The sequence below is a fragment of the Protopterus annectens genome, chromosome 1.part0, assembly GCF_019279795.1.
Source record: "Protopterus annectens isolate FY-2018-M chromosome 1.part0, PAN1.0, whole genome shotgun sequence".
NCBI lineage: Eukaryota > Metazoa > Chordata > Ceratodontiformes > Protopteridae > Protopterus > Protopterus annectens.
In genome coordinates this window covers 46,005,722-46,021,146 of record NC_056725.1, presented here as the reverse complement: position 1 = coordinate 46,021,146, position 15,425 = coordinate 46,005,722, and positions in this window count along the sequence as shown.

Here is a 15,425-nt window from a genome sequence, read left to right as displayed (position 1 = left end):
CACAGGCATGTCACCTAAACAAGGGTCAGCCTTTTACCCTCCCCACAGCCAGGCAGACTCTGACAACAGATTTTTCAGATTACGCCTGGGGAGCACACATGGCAGGAAAATGCATTCAGGGCCAGTGGACCACAGACCAGATGCATCTTCACATCAATCAAAAAGAGATGGCTGTTCAAAATGCCCTAACAGCTTTCAAGGACCTTCTGCATCCAGGACAATTACTATTTAAGACAGACAACACCACAGTAATGTGGTACATAAACAAGCAGGGGGGGCACTCATTCTTATCCCCTATATGCAGGCAAGCCATGACCTTGTGGAACACAGCTCTAACTTATCAAGTTCATCTGCAAGCACAATTCTTGCCAGGAAAGAAAAATACTCTGGCAGACTATCTCAGCAGAAATATCATGGACCCTCACGAATGGAAATTGAATCCACAAATCTTCAGCATGATAACGCAAAAATGGGGATGCCCAGACATAGATCTTTTTGACTCCTCACTGAATTGCCAACTACAAAAATTCTGCATAAGGACTTATCACACGCAAGCATGGAAAGTGGATGCTCTCTCCTTCAGCTGGAAAAGCCTAAAAGTTTATGCCTTCCCACCACTGCCTCTCCTCTCAAAGGTACTCCTAAAAGCCAGACAAGAAAAACCACAGATGATCCTGATTGCTCCATACTGGCCACGCCAGCACTGGTACCCAATCTTAAAGAACTTCGCTCAAGGCCCACCATGGATTTTGCCTCAAATTCCACACCTTCTGACTCAACAAAACAATCAGATCCTGCACGGTCAGCTCAAAACCCTAAACCTGGCTGCATGGCAGATTCATTAGTCAAACAGGCAACACCTCTCTCTAAAGCTGTTATGGATGTCATTTTGGAGACCAGGAGGCCTAGCACCAGGAAAGCTTACTCAGAAAAATGGAAGAGATTCTGCGCCTGGAACCAGGCTCAACGCCTTGACCCTCTTGTCCCAAACATTCCTCAGATTTTACAATACTTAACTGAGATGCTGGACAAAGGCCTGTCCTTCTCATCAATTAAGATACACGCCTGTGCCATTTCAGCACATTACAACACGGATCCTCCTTTATTCTCTCACCCCTTGCTAAAGCAGTACCTCAGAGGGGCTAAAAACATAAGACCGCCCCGGAGAGCACCAACTTGGGACCTCAGTTTTGTTTTGGAAAAACTGACCCTGCCACCTTTTGAGTCAGCCAATACAGCCGATCTAAAATTTTTATTGTGGAAAACAGCTCTGCTCCTGGCAGTAACTTCAGCACGAAGAGTCTCAGAGCTACAGGCATTAATGGCAGTGGAACCTTTTTATAATTTTTCATCAGGACAGGGTTTCTTTAAGGACAAACCCTACCTCTATGCCAGAGGTGGTATCTAGTGTGGCTCTTAACCAAACCATCCATTTGCCAACTTTTTATCCAAACCCCCAGAATAAAGGGGAGAAACTTCTGCACTCTTTGGACATACTCAGGCAGCTACACTTCTACTTGGACAAAACAAAAGCTTTCAGGAAAACTGAGCAACTGTTTGTAGCATATGCTGCAGGATCACAGGGCAAGGCCATCTCAAAGCAGACTATATCCAAATGGATAGGACACTGTATTCGTTACTGCTACACACAGCATGGAAAATCAGTCCCTAATAACATCAGGCCACATTCCACCAGGGCAACAGCAAGGAAATTTTGGAGGCTGCAACTTGGAGTTCAGTGCACACTTTTTCCAAGCATTACCACCTGTCTCTTTACTCTAAATCCAGAGCAGGATTTGCCACTGCAGTTCTGCAGGGCCTCATAGCCAGTCCTCTTTATAAACCAGCCACCCAACCTGAGCTTTGGGATTCTACCCAAGTGTAATGACTGCAGCAGTGTAAGACGATGAACATAGTACAGTTTTGTACCTACCATAAATGTAGATGTTCGTGTGTTCACACTGCTGCAGTCCAGGTTACCCTCCATCCCCTCTGAACTAGCTGGACTTGCCTATACCTTTCTATCCTATACAACATTTGAGGTGTATTTGCTTGTAACTGAAGGTATTGTTTTTATTTTCTGTGTCTATTTTTTACTAGCAATATGTATTGCTTACCTACTTGGGGGCACCTGACATCTGGGGCAAGAAAAGCTGAAGAGAATGGCGTCCGATGCATCTTGTATACCCCTGGTGCACTGACTTCAGGGAAGAAGTGACAACAACCGACACCGGACCAAGACATTGGAACTCTGGCCGACTACGAGACCGCCTGATGGCAGGATTACCCAAGTGTAATGACTGCAGCAGTGTGAACACTCTAACATCTACATTTATGGTAGGTACAAAACTGTACTATACAAAGTCTAGTAGGAACATCGGTCATCTGTACCATAAATCTTTGTCAAGTCATAAAAGTCATGCTCAGTTGGTAAGCTGCATGTTCCACACTACCAAGGTGACAATTTTTTCGAACCTTAACTGGATTATCATTTTTTTTTTAACTCCCATTTATCAACCATAAATTGTAAATATTGATTTGGCTGTTCAACATTCATTTTTGAACTGCTGTAGCTACAAATTATTTGTTAATTGGTATTATTGAAAAACCTGGAAATTTTGATGGCAAGAACCTTCATATCAGTATTGTCCCATAATAATTTTAAGGTGTTGGAATCGTGAACAAAAACAATCCCAAATCCAGAAGTGGCAGCTGTTAGAATTTAACAAATCTGAATGTCTAATATATAATCATCACTGCATTGCTGTGCCTCAGTTATGGTTATAATAGAATGTTGTGTCTGACTAGCTACATTGGGGAACAGGGATAGTTCCCCAGTTTTATTTGTAAGACCACATGCATATGTAATACATTTTTGCTACTTTAGTAAGTCTGTTGTCTTGCTCATGTCTTTGGACGGAATAAGGATGCTGTCTGAAAAATGCATTATTAGTTCAGAAAATCTGTTACTTAATACTTTACCACCTGAGAAACTAGGGCAAAAGTTGCCCTGTCAAATAATTTGGTTTTCCTTAAATATCACAACATCGATGGGCTGTATAACAGAATGAAGAAAATCATGGCAAAAAATAGGAGGTGCAGCACCCAGCAGGATAAAAACACTCATCTCATCAAACTAAACAACTCAGAGGACAAATTGTATGTCAAAACCATATTTGATGTAAGTTTGACCTCCCACATCAAGAACAACCATAAGGCATTCTTTAGCAAAGTCCCTAACACCAAAGGTAGTGCACAGTTGTGTTCAGATCTTATTGTTAATGGAACCACCTATACTGAGCCAGAAGATGTAGCAAACCTACTGGCAGACTAATTCGGCCCTAACCTTCTGGAATTGATATTTAACTATAGTTTCCAGAAAGACGTCATGCCTTACAAATTGTGAACACAACAGTAATCCCACTGTACAAAGGTGGGCCATCTACAAACCCTGGAAACTACAGACCCATAAGTCTCACTGTCTTGTATGCAAAGTTATGGAAAGAATGGTCATGCAAATGATCAGTAGTGACATAGGAAACCTCCAAACACTGGACCCAGCCCAGTTTGATTTCATCAAGGACAGATGTCCTTCTATTCCTATGTTACAGTATTCATACTGTGGACTTTTCAGCCCTCGGGCAATCTGATGGCTCCTATACAAGAGCTTAAGGGTGGGTGCTGTAGTTGTGTGGGACGTCACATGTAGGGTCATAAACCATGGACTGTAAATGTGATGTCTGCACGCACAGACCCCAGAACTTTTCAGCCACCGATGATTTGTGCTTTGACCGTTTGCTCCTTAGTCCGAAGACTTCAAAAAAGATAAGTACCCCGTTGGAATTTTCGTTTTTCTTACTGCTTGAGCTTGGTTGCTGTAGGTTTTGTTTCAGCTATTTAGCCGATGTCTGAGAAAAAGACCAAATGTAACTGTGGGTGTCCGATACCGCATAAAGATTCACACGACAAATGTGTGTTTTGCTTAGGTGAGGAGCATGACCATAAGGCCTCCATTTGTCAGTCATTTGTACCAAAAATCCACTGCAGCCGTCTGGCAGCTTTAAATTTGTATCTTGAGAATCAAAGATTGAAGCGGTTTGCTTGCAGGATGGATCCTGAGTCAGCCACCCAAACCAAACAGCTGAGGAAGAAGGCCAAGGTTTCCAGGCCTACTCCCGATGTTCTTCGTGTTTCACTGTTGCAGTCATTACATTTGGGTAATCTGCTGGCGGGTTGCCCTCAGTCGGCCTGATTAACAAAGTCTTGGGTCCTGCGTCGGTTGCTGTCCCTTCTTCCATGACATCAGATTGTCAGGGGTATAAAACATGCAACCAACGCCATTACATCAGTCTTTCTTGCCGTGTGGTGCCCGAAGCAGAAGCAGTTCGCAAGTGCCTGTCGGCCGACTCCTGAAAATTTTCATTTTTGAGTTTCAGAATCAAAGACTTCAACTAAAAGCGAAGTACTGTGTTGGGGAAACTTTTCCTTACTCCTTACCATTGTCAGTAAAAGTTAATAATTGAATTACTTGTGGGAAGCAAATACCTCATAAGGATTTTCATTTTTACTGTATTCCTTGCCTATGCCCTGACCACAACGTGCCTTGATGTCGGTTTTGTGCTAAATTTAATCAACGCACTGTTAAACATCAGTATGTTTTTGCTTCTAAATATTTTGGCTCAAGATTTAACTATCCAGAAATGTCGTCTGTTAGCAATCCGACTACCGGAATACCTAAAAAACACAAAGAAAAAGACAGAGATAGACAGTCAAGGTCCAAAACCGATGAAGCTTTTCCTAAGCCAGTCGCCGGTATTCAGTGAAGCACTTTTGCAGCCCCTGATACCCGCTACTTTTGATTCGCAGGCCTCTACTGAGACCCATTCGGAGTCCGGTATGCCACTGGATAATTTAAGTATTGAACCCGCGGATGTCGCTACCTTAGATGGGTCCAGAGCCGCTGAGCAGGCACCGGCTTCTGAGGGTGTTTTCAGGCATATAAAGATTTGTATATTAAACCGATGCAATCTTCAGAACCAAGGCCAAAATCTACTTCTATGTCTAAAAAAACGGTGCTTGGGCCACATGTACAGGCCTCAATGCCTAAAAAACAAATGATCAAAATGGCTGAGGATTTAATTACTTTGATCAGGGGTACCCATCACCCTCCTGCTAAGATGCCTAGGCAAGGCACTGACTATGAATCTTCAGATCTGGTTTCTATTTCCTCTTCTGATCAGGAATTATCTGTTCCCACTTACGAGGACTCTGATGCAGAAGATTACATCCCTTCAGCTTCTCCTCCTGAGGCTTTTTCTTTTGGAGAAACTTTGCATACCTTAAGGGAACACTTTCACTGGTAGAGTCAGGATTTCTCAGGATCTAAAAAGAGACTTGGGGATTTCCTTCTTCTTCCTCAGCATAGGCCTTTGGCTATACCTCCTGTTCTAGACATTGTTGATGATGTTTTCTCAGAATCCAGTATGGCTCCTGATTCCCTGTCTCCGGCTTCTAGTAAGCCAGACAGATATTACAGGGTTCCTGACGCCCACAAATTGCTTTTAAAAACCCTACTGGTGACCCTGAAACCATTTCTTGGGGTCCCAAGGGCGTTAAGGCTTCTACTGCTATAACTCCTACCCCTCCTGATAGAGATTCCAGGGCGCTGGATAGATGGGGTAAGAAAGTTTACACGTCTGCAACCTTGGCAATTAGGGCTTTAAACTGTCAATTTCATGTGCTTAAATATCAACAGCATGTCATGGGTTTACTTGAACAGAAAATTATGTTGATTTCTGACTGTGTGGAAAATAAAGAGCTGCAGGATTTATTGCATTCAGCTGAACAAATTGGAAAACGTACTTTGCAATGTGGTTTTGAGTCCTTGGAGGCCTCTTGCAGGGCTGCTGTAACTGGATCTGTAATAAGAAGGCATGCTTGGCTCAAGGAGCAAAATCTGCCCGACCATGTTAAAGCAAAATTGTTGGATGCTCTTTTACAACAGGGCAGTCTATTTGGTAATAAGCCAGAAGAAGTTTTGAAAAATATGGAGGATAAAGCTAAATCTATGCAAACCGTAAAAGGTTTCCTACAAGTGCAGCCACCCAGGTTCAGTAGGCACTGGCCTACTAAGAACTGGTCCTTTCCAGTACCCACCATTGCCGCTCAGGTCAAACCCAGACATTCCAAAGGCTCCAGGTTTCAGTCACAAGGAATTTATAGAACAAAGCAATGGGGTGCCTCTACCTCCAAATTTGGAAGTAACAAGGCACCTTCCTATGGTAAATAGTCTCAATGACTTTCCACTGCAATCACCAAGCACTTATCTTTTGGCCGCCCCTTTGGGTGAAAACTGGCAACTGATTACCCAGGACAAGTGGGTTTAAAATATAGTATCCCAGGGATACAGATTTCATTTCCACATGTTGCCAATCCCAAACAGGTGGCCAGATCTGCCTCCAAATCAGTGGGCAGAGGCCCAGAAACAAGTTATGTCCCTCATGAATATGGGGGCTATTCAACCAGAACCAGAAAAGGAAAAGGGACAAGGATTTTATTCAAGACCTTTCCTGGTACCCAGAAAAGACAAATCATGGCGTCCAATTCTGGACTTATCCATTCTAAATACATTTCTGGACATTCCACAATTCAAGATGCTGACTCTACAACAGTTGCTACCTATGCTAGGCAAGGATGCCTGACTGTTGACTCTAGATTTAAAAGAGGCTTACCTGTATATCCCAGTCAGGGAAGCTTGTAGAAGATACCTCCACTTCAAAGCAGGCTATTTGAATTACCAGTTCTCTGCACTGCCATTTGGCTTATCTACTGCGTCCAGGGTCTTCACAAAGTGCCTGGCACCAGTAATTGCATTTTGCAGGCAAAGAAATACTCAAATTTATCCATACCTGGACATGTGTCTAATTCAGGCAGAAATCAAGGACACTCTTCTAAAACATCTGGCGTTTGTAAAAAAGACTTCCAACTTGTCTAGGGTACACCATAAACGAAAAGAAATCACAACTGGTACCCTCTCAAATAATTAAATTCCTGGGTGCAAGCTTGAATACAACTGCCCAGATGACTTACCTTACGCCAGAAAAACAAATTCAATTGATGACTGACTTCAAACAGGTGGCCACAAAAACCCAGCTATCTGCAAGACAAATTCTGCAGGCCTTGGGGTTCATGGCCTCCTGCATTCTAATAATTCCATATGCAAGACTGCATATGAGGAAACTTCAATGGTACCTAAAAAGCTTATGGAGTCAACATTGTCACAGCCTGGAAACAATGATTCCTGTCATCCCTTGCCTGCAACTAGAGTTCCTATGGTGGGCAGAGGCTTGCCACCGAAACAAGGGACTGTCATTCATTCCACCCCCTGTCGCCCAAACCCTAACTACAGACGCATCAGATTATACTTGGGGGGGGCGCATCTGGCAGGGAGATGAATTCAGGGCCTATGGAGCCCAAATCAAATGCACCTACAGATCAACCAGAAAGAGATGCTAGCTGTACAGAATGCTCTGACAGCTTTCAGGGACTATCTTCATCCAAGACAACTACTGATAAAGACAGACAACACCACAGTCATGTGGTACATAAACAAAAAAGGGGGTACCCATTCCTACCCCCTTTGCAGACTAGCCATGGCATTGTGGAACACGGCCTTGACTTATCAAATACATCTGCAAGCTCAATTCCTGCCAGGAAAGCAAAATACTCTGGCAGACGAACTAAGCAGAAATCTGGTGGACCCACATGAATGAAAACTGGGTCCACAAATCTTCAGCATGTTGACACGCAAATGGGGGATCCCAGACATAGATCTTTTTGCCTTGCCCCAAAACTATCAGTTGGACAAATTCTGCACAAGAATTAATCACAAAAAAGCTTGGAAAGTGGATGCTCTCTCCTTCAGCTGGAAAAACCTATCAGTCTATGCCTTTCCTCCTCTGCCTCTGCTCTCCAGGGTCTTACTAAAAGTCAGACAGGAAAAACCAAAAATTATTCTGATTGCTCCAGACTGGCCCCGCCAACACTGGTACCCGCTCCTATGCAATATGTCTCGCCTTCCTCCGTGGTACCTACCTCAGACACCTTACCTTACCTACTGTCTCAGCAGAACTATCAAATTCTGCACACTCCGCTCCAAACTCTGAATCTTGCAGCATGGCTAATCAACTAATTTCACCAGTTACATCTCTCAGCAAACCTGTGATGGATGTCATTTTGGAGGCTAGAAGGCCCAGTACTAGAAAATCTTATGCTGACAAATGGAAAAGATTCTGTGCCTGGAACCAAGCACAAGGAATAAGTTCAGCAATGCCCAGTATTCCTCACATTCTGCAGTATTTAACTGAGATTCTTCACAAGGACCTATCTTTTTCTTCCATAAAAATCCATGCCTCTGCCATTTCAGCTCATTGCAACATGGAGCCTCCCCTCTTTTCTCATCTTCTGCTAAAGCAGTACCTCAGAGGGGCCAGAAATTTAAGACCTCCCAGGAGAGCACCAGCTCCTGCATGGGACCTCAATTTTGTCTACCTCCTTGTGAGCCAGCTGCTACTGCAGACTTAAAATTTCTCTCCTGGAAAACAGCTTTCCTTTTAGTAGTCACTTCAGCTAGAAGATTTTCAGAATTACAGGCTCGTATGGCAGTGGAGCCTTTCATTATTTTTCATCCTGACAGGGTGGCTCTCCGGACCAGTCCATCTTTCATGCCTAAGGTGGTATCCAGTGCGACTCTTAATCAGACCATTCATCTGCTAACTTTCTTTCCCAATCCACAGAACAAGGGTGAGCGGATTCTGCATTCATTGGATGTACACAGACAACTTAGATTCTACTTAAACAGGACAAAATCTCTAAGAAAATCTGAACTACTGGTGGCATTTGCTGCAGGGGCAGAGGGAAAGGCTATTTCAAAGCAGACTATTTCCAAATGGATAAGCCATTGTATTTGTTTCTGCTATGTGCACCATGGTAAACCTATCCCCAAGGGGATCTCATTCCACCAGGGCTGCATCTACTTCTGCAGCCTTTCTCAGAGGGGTTCCTACCAGAGACATTCTATTAGCTGCTACCTGGAGCTCAGTTCATGCGTTCACCAAGCATTACCATTTACCTCTCTTCTCTAAATCCAGAACTGGCTTTGCCATTGCTGACCTGCAGGGCCTTATAGCTGCTCCTAATTTTGTATAAATCCATCCTCCCAACCATAGCTTTGGGAATCTACCCAAATGTAATGACTGCAACAGTGAAACACGAAGAACATAGTACAGTTGTGTACACTTTCCATAAATGTAGATGTTCGAGTGTATTCACTGTTGCAGTCCTGGCTACCCACCCTCCAGCCCCCTGTTTTTTTTCTCTTACTATGCCTCTACTTTTACTATGCTTAAAAGCCTTTTTGGTGTATTTGCTTTTGTTTGGAGGTATATTGTTTGTGTTCTAAATTATGTACATTTATATATATGTATATGTATATATAGATATATAGATATATATATATGTATATATAGATATATATATATATATATATATATATATATATATATATATATATATATATATATATATATTGCTCCCCATGTGGGGGGCACCTAAAATCTGGGGCAAGAAAAACTGATGTAATGGCATCGGCTGCATGCTTTATACCCCTGACAACTGACGTAATTTAAGAAGGGACAGCAACCGACGCAGGACCCAAGACTTTGTTAATCAGGCCGACTGAGGGCAACCTGCCAGCAGATTACCCAAATGTGTAATGACTGCAACAGTGAATGCACTTGAACATCTACATTTATGGTAAGTGTACACAACTGTACTTTGCTGCTCCGCCATTGGACATCCCGCCGACTACCGATTTAGGGGCAAAGGAACAGCAGATGTTTCCGTCCGCTTCGGTAGATCATCTGGAAGAGGCCGTTACTGCAGCTACGGAGAGCATGTCAGTGGAGCTGACCCAGACACTGGCCTCAACCAGCGTCGAGGGGGAACCAGTACTTGGTCGGCTGACCGGGACTCCTCCTGCTCCAGCCCAGACCTCTGTTAATAGGGCAACTCCTAAGCCAATGCCAGCTAAGAAAAAACAAAAAAAACCCAAACGCTTGAGCCTTGGGTCTCGAGCTACTCCAGATTGGCAGACATTCACCAATTCCTTACTGCAGGCCTTTATGGCCCTTGGGCCTACAGGCCCTGCACCTACAGACATTCCATTGCTGAACCCTAGGCCAGCCTCTGCTTCTTCCCTCCCTTTAATCACTACTCAGCAGGGAGAAGAAGAACCTGAACAATACGACTCCTCTTCTGAGGAATGTTTCTTATGTGTCTCAAATTGCTTCTGTGGACTATTACTCCCCAGATGAAGACTCTGTTGAGGTTGATTCTCCTCCAGAGGATATTTTCATGTGGGGAAACTATCACAAAAATGAAATGAAAGTACTTCAAGTGGGATACTACTTTGATGACAGATACGCAGAAAAGGTGTTTTGAACTTCTACAGTTAGAATCTCCCTCCCCTCAGCTATTCCCCCAGTTCTACCAGCCTTTCTGGATGTCTTTAATGCAGTCTCCAAGAATCCAGATTCTCAACCACCTGCCCCTAAAAGGCCGGATAGATTTTATAAAGTTGCAGATGAACAGAAGTTACTAGTGAAACCTCCCATGGCTGACCACGCAGTCATTGCTGTCTCCTGACAGACAATCTAGGCAATTATCCTCTGCTTCCCTTTTGCCCACAGACAAGGACACCAAGACCATGAACAGAATGGGTAAAAAAAGTATATACCTCCTCCACCTTAGCCTTTAGGGCTATATATTACCAAACACAAATGGTAAAATATACCTTAGACTTTGTGTCCCAGGCCTACACCTTGCTAGCTTCTACCCCTGACTGCCCCACAAAAAATGACATTGCATCTAAACTGTCTTTAGCTACTCAAGTAGCCAGACACTTGATTAAGTGCAGTTGTAATGCAGCAGAAGCATCAGCCAGGTCTGCTGCATCCACATTTGTCTTGCATAGATATTCCTGGCTACGCCTCCATGCTCTTCTAGTGCGCAATCTCTTATTTGGTAAGAATTCAGCAGAACTTTTCAAAAATCTTTAAGAGAAAAGTGAAGAGCTTCAAGACATCAGGCACTTGCTGGTGTTCCCCCTTCCCCAGATACTACAAGAAATACCCTGCTAAGACTTCTTTTGTAAGAAGAACTCTGTCTACATCTCGTCCTTCCTGCTGTAGACCTTGTAAAGGGTCCAGGAGATTGCCTTACCCCAGACCTCCTAATTCCCAGGGTCTTGCCAAGCAGTCCTTTTCTGACCGAGGAGGTTCCTCTTTAGCGTGACTGCCTGAATCAGCTCCCTCTGTCCACCCACCTTACCCAATGCCTCCCCTTCTGGAAAACCGTTACCTCAGATACTTGGGTGCTTTCCATCATCCAGAAAGGGTATTTTCTATCTTGGAAGGAAAAGCCAAGGCCAAAAGGAATTCCCTTCCCTCCAAGAAACCAGCTACATTTATTCCCTCTCATACTGAAAGAACTCCTGGCCCTAGGAACTATAGAGCCAGTTCCCTCAGGACAGGCAGGAAAAGGCTTCTATTCCCACCTTTTCCGTGTCCCCAAAAAGTTGGCCCTTGGAGGTCAATCCTGGACTTATCTTGTCTAAACCTGTTCCTAAAGGTTCCATCCTTCAGGATGCTCTCCCTACAAGCTCTGCTACCCTCATTCTACCCAAGGCCTTTATGGTCACTCTGGATCTAAAGGATGCCTATCTGCACATCCCTATCAGACCGTCCCACAGGAGGTTTCTGTGCTTCACTGGACATTCTTCACACTTTTTCAGATGTCCTTCAAGGATGCATCTGCAGTCCTTACATATGGGTTGTCCTGCCTCAGGCAGCCCTTCGGTCGGCCGGATTCCAAAATCTGGATCCGGCGTTGGCTGATCCCCTTTCCCGACGTCAGAGCGCCTGGGATATAAAAGCATCAGCCGACGCCATCTTCCTCGGTCTTTCTTGCCACGCGGTGCCCGAAGCAGAAGCAGTTCGCAAGTGCCGGTCGGCCAGCTCCTGTGATTTCAGCTACCGAAGACTTCAAAAAGCTAAGTACCCCATTGGGGACTCTTTCTTGCCTCAGCCGATGTCAGATCAAACGGTTAAAGTTAATAATTGTTTAACTTGTGGGAAACAAATACCTCATAAGGATTTCCACTCTTACTGCCTACCCTGCCTAGGCCCAGACCACGACGTCTCTGCCTGTGCAGCCTGTGCCTCCTTCAATACACGCACTCTTAGGTGTTGGGCGGAGTTTGCAGTGGAATTTTTTGGGGAAAATTACTGTTACAACATGCCGTTGGAGCTTCCGACGCCTCATTTACCCAAAAAACGGAAGGACATGGACCGACACACGCGGACAGTGGTTTCGGCCGAAACCACCCCTAGGCCTACCGCGAGTGTCTCTGTCTCTGCTGAAACCGAACCTTTGGTGCTTCCGACCGATGAAACCGCACAACCGACAACCTCGGTCCCGGAGGCTTCCTCTGAGTCAGTCATAGAATTTCCTTCTGAAACCGGTGCTCTGGAAATATCCGACACCATTCCCCTGGATAAAACTACTCCAGCACGTGGGGCAGCCAGGCCTTATGTATCCATGTCCATAAAGGCATTTTCACGTGCTAAAGCTGCTAAACAGCCAAAATCTCTCCCTCCCAAGGCTATTCCTCAGGGATCCTCTACCGGTTCACAGATTTTTAGTTTAGCTGAGGACCTTATTTCCTTAATTAGGGGCTCTCAGCCACATCCAGACAGGGGCTCTCAACCTCCTCAAGACAAAAGGCCCAGGGTTGAGTAGACAGATCCCCAGTCTTCTGATGAGGCCTCAGATGACTCTGCCCTGTCAGACTACCAGGAGGCCTTTACGGCCTACGAGGATTCTGATGCAGAAGAATCTATTCCCTCGGCCTCCCCTCCTGAAGAGCTGTCCTTTGGGGAGACCCTTCACTCCATGAGAGAGCATTTCAAATGGCAGGGCCAGGAATTCTCTGATTCCAGGAAGAGATTAAGGACTTTTTTGCATTTACCTCAGCATAGACCTTTGGCTATTCCTCCTGTTTTAAATGTCATTGATGATGTGTACTCTGAGTCTAGTATTACCCCTGACCCCCTTCCTCCGGCTCCTGTCAAACCCGACAGGTACTACAGGGTCCCGGACTCCCATCTTTTCCTTTACAAGGGCCACTCTGCTGACCCAGAGACTATTTCCCAGTGCCCTAAAGGGGTTGCAACTGCCACTACTAAAAATCTACTGGGAGTCCAGGGCTTTAGAGAGATGGGGTAAAAAAGTGTATACTTCTTCCACTCTTTCTATGAGAGCATTAAATTGTCAATTCCATATGATACAGTACCAAGAGTATTTGTTAGATGAATTGCATAAAAAACTATCTGCGCCTGAACCTCTAGATCGCAAGGCACTTCAGGATCTGGTACATAACTCCCAGCAGGTTAGCAACCATTTCTTGCAGTGTGGTTATGATGCATTGGAAGCTTCATGTAGGTCAGCAATGACAGGTGCAGTCATACGTAGACATGCTTGGCTTAAGGAACAAACACTGCCAGATCATGTTAAAGCAAAGCTTCTGGATGCTCCGCTGGAAAAGCAAAAGTTATTTGGCTCCACGGCTCAAGAGGTCTTAAAGAAATTTGAGGAAAAGGCTAAATCAGTACAAACAGTCAAAGATTTTCTCCAGGTCCAACCACCAAGATTCAGCAGAAATTGGCCTTCTAAGAATTGGTCCTTTCCGGACACAGACAGATTTCAAAAAGGCAGAAACAGGCGTGCCAGAGGTAGAGGGCAAGCTTGAGGCTCCTACAGATGACGTCAATGGCAGCCTCCTAACCAGAGAGGTACTGCAGGACCTACAACTGCTACACAAGGACCATCTCAATGACTTGACTTTGACCCCGCCAACCAGGGCTCAATTGGAAGCACCTTTGGGCGGAAAGCTATCTCTATTCTCAGAAAATTGGCACAGTATTACAAAGGACAAATGGATACTGCAAATAATAGACAAAGGATACAGATTCCATTTTCATACATTACCAAAAAGACAAGGCATGCCAAACCTGCCACCAAACCAAAGGGCAGAGGCTTTCAAACAAATTTCCAAACTACTACATATGAAAGCAATAGAAAGGGTTCCTCTCACAGAACAAGGCCAAGGATTTTATTCCAGACTATCCTTGTTCCAAGAAAAGAAAAGCAATGGAGGCCTATTCTGGACTTGTCCTCACTGAATACTTACCTCATCGTGCCAAAATTCAAAATGCTGACCTTACAGCAACTCTTTCCCATGCTGGGCAAGGGGTCCTGGCTGGTAACTCTAGACTTCAAGGAGGTATGCCTGCATGTCCCTATCAGACAAAGTTGCAGAAGACACCTCAGATTTCTTGCAGGTTCAGAGCATTATCAATTCTCAGCATTGCCCTTTGGCTTATCTACTGCGCCCAGAGTATTCACGAAATGCCTGACATCAGTAATTGCACATTGCAGACTTCAGGGGATTCAAATATACCCATACCTGGACGACTGCCTCATACAAGCGGACAGCCAGCAAACACTGGTAAAACACTTAAACTATGCCATCCAACTACTACAGGCCTTTGGATACACAGTCAACATTCAGAAATCAAGACTTGTTCCATCCCAACGAATAATTTTCCTGGGTGCAAAACTGGATACAAACACCCAAATGGCTTTTCTCACAGAAGAAAAACAAGCACAATTACCGGATTATTTCAGAAATCTGGCAACACAAACCCAGCTAACTGCAAGGAAAATCCTGCAGGCCCTGGGCTTCATGGCATCTTGCTTTCTTCTGATTCTACAAGCAAAGCTGCATATGAGGAAACTACAATGGTACCTAAGGAGTCTATGGTCTCAGCACAGTCACTGGCTAGAAACCTTGACCCCCCCCCTCATTCCATGCCTTCAAAAGGAATTCCTGTGGTTGGCAAAAGCAAGCCAGTCAAACATGGGCCTGCCTTTCAGCAAGCCACATATCAGCCAAACCATTACAACGGACGCCTCAGACCATGGATGGGGAGCGCACATGGAGGGCAGATGCATTCAAGGACAATGGACACAAAAAGAATTACATCTGCACATCAACCAAAAGGAAATGCTGGCAGTGATACATTCCATCGAGGCTTTCAAGCACTTCCTGCACCAGGGTCACATGTTAATAAAGACAGACAATACCACAGTTATGTGGGACATAAGGAGGTACCCATTCATACCCTCTTTGCAGGCTGGCAATGAATCTATGGGAACTTTCTCTAAAACTCAATATACAGCTACAATCCCAGTTCGTACCAGGGAAAGACAATGTGCTGGGGGACAGCTTGAGCAGAAACATCATG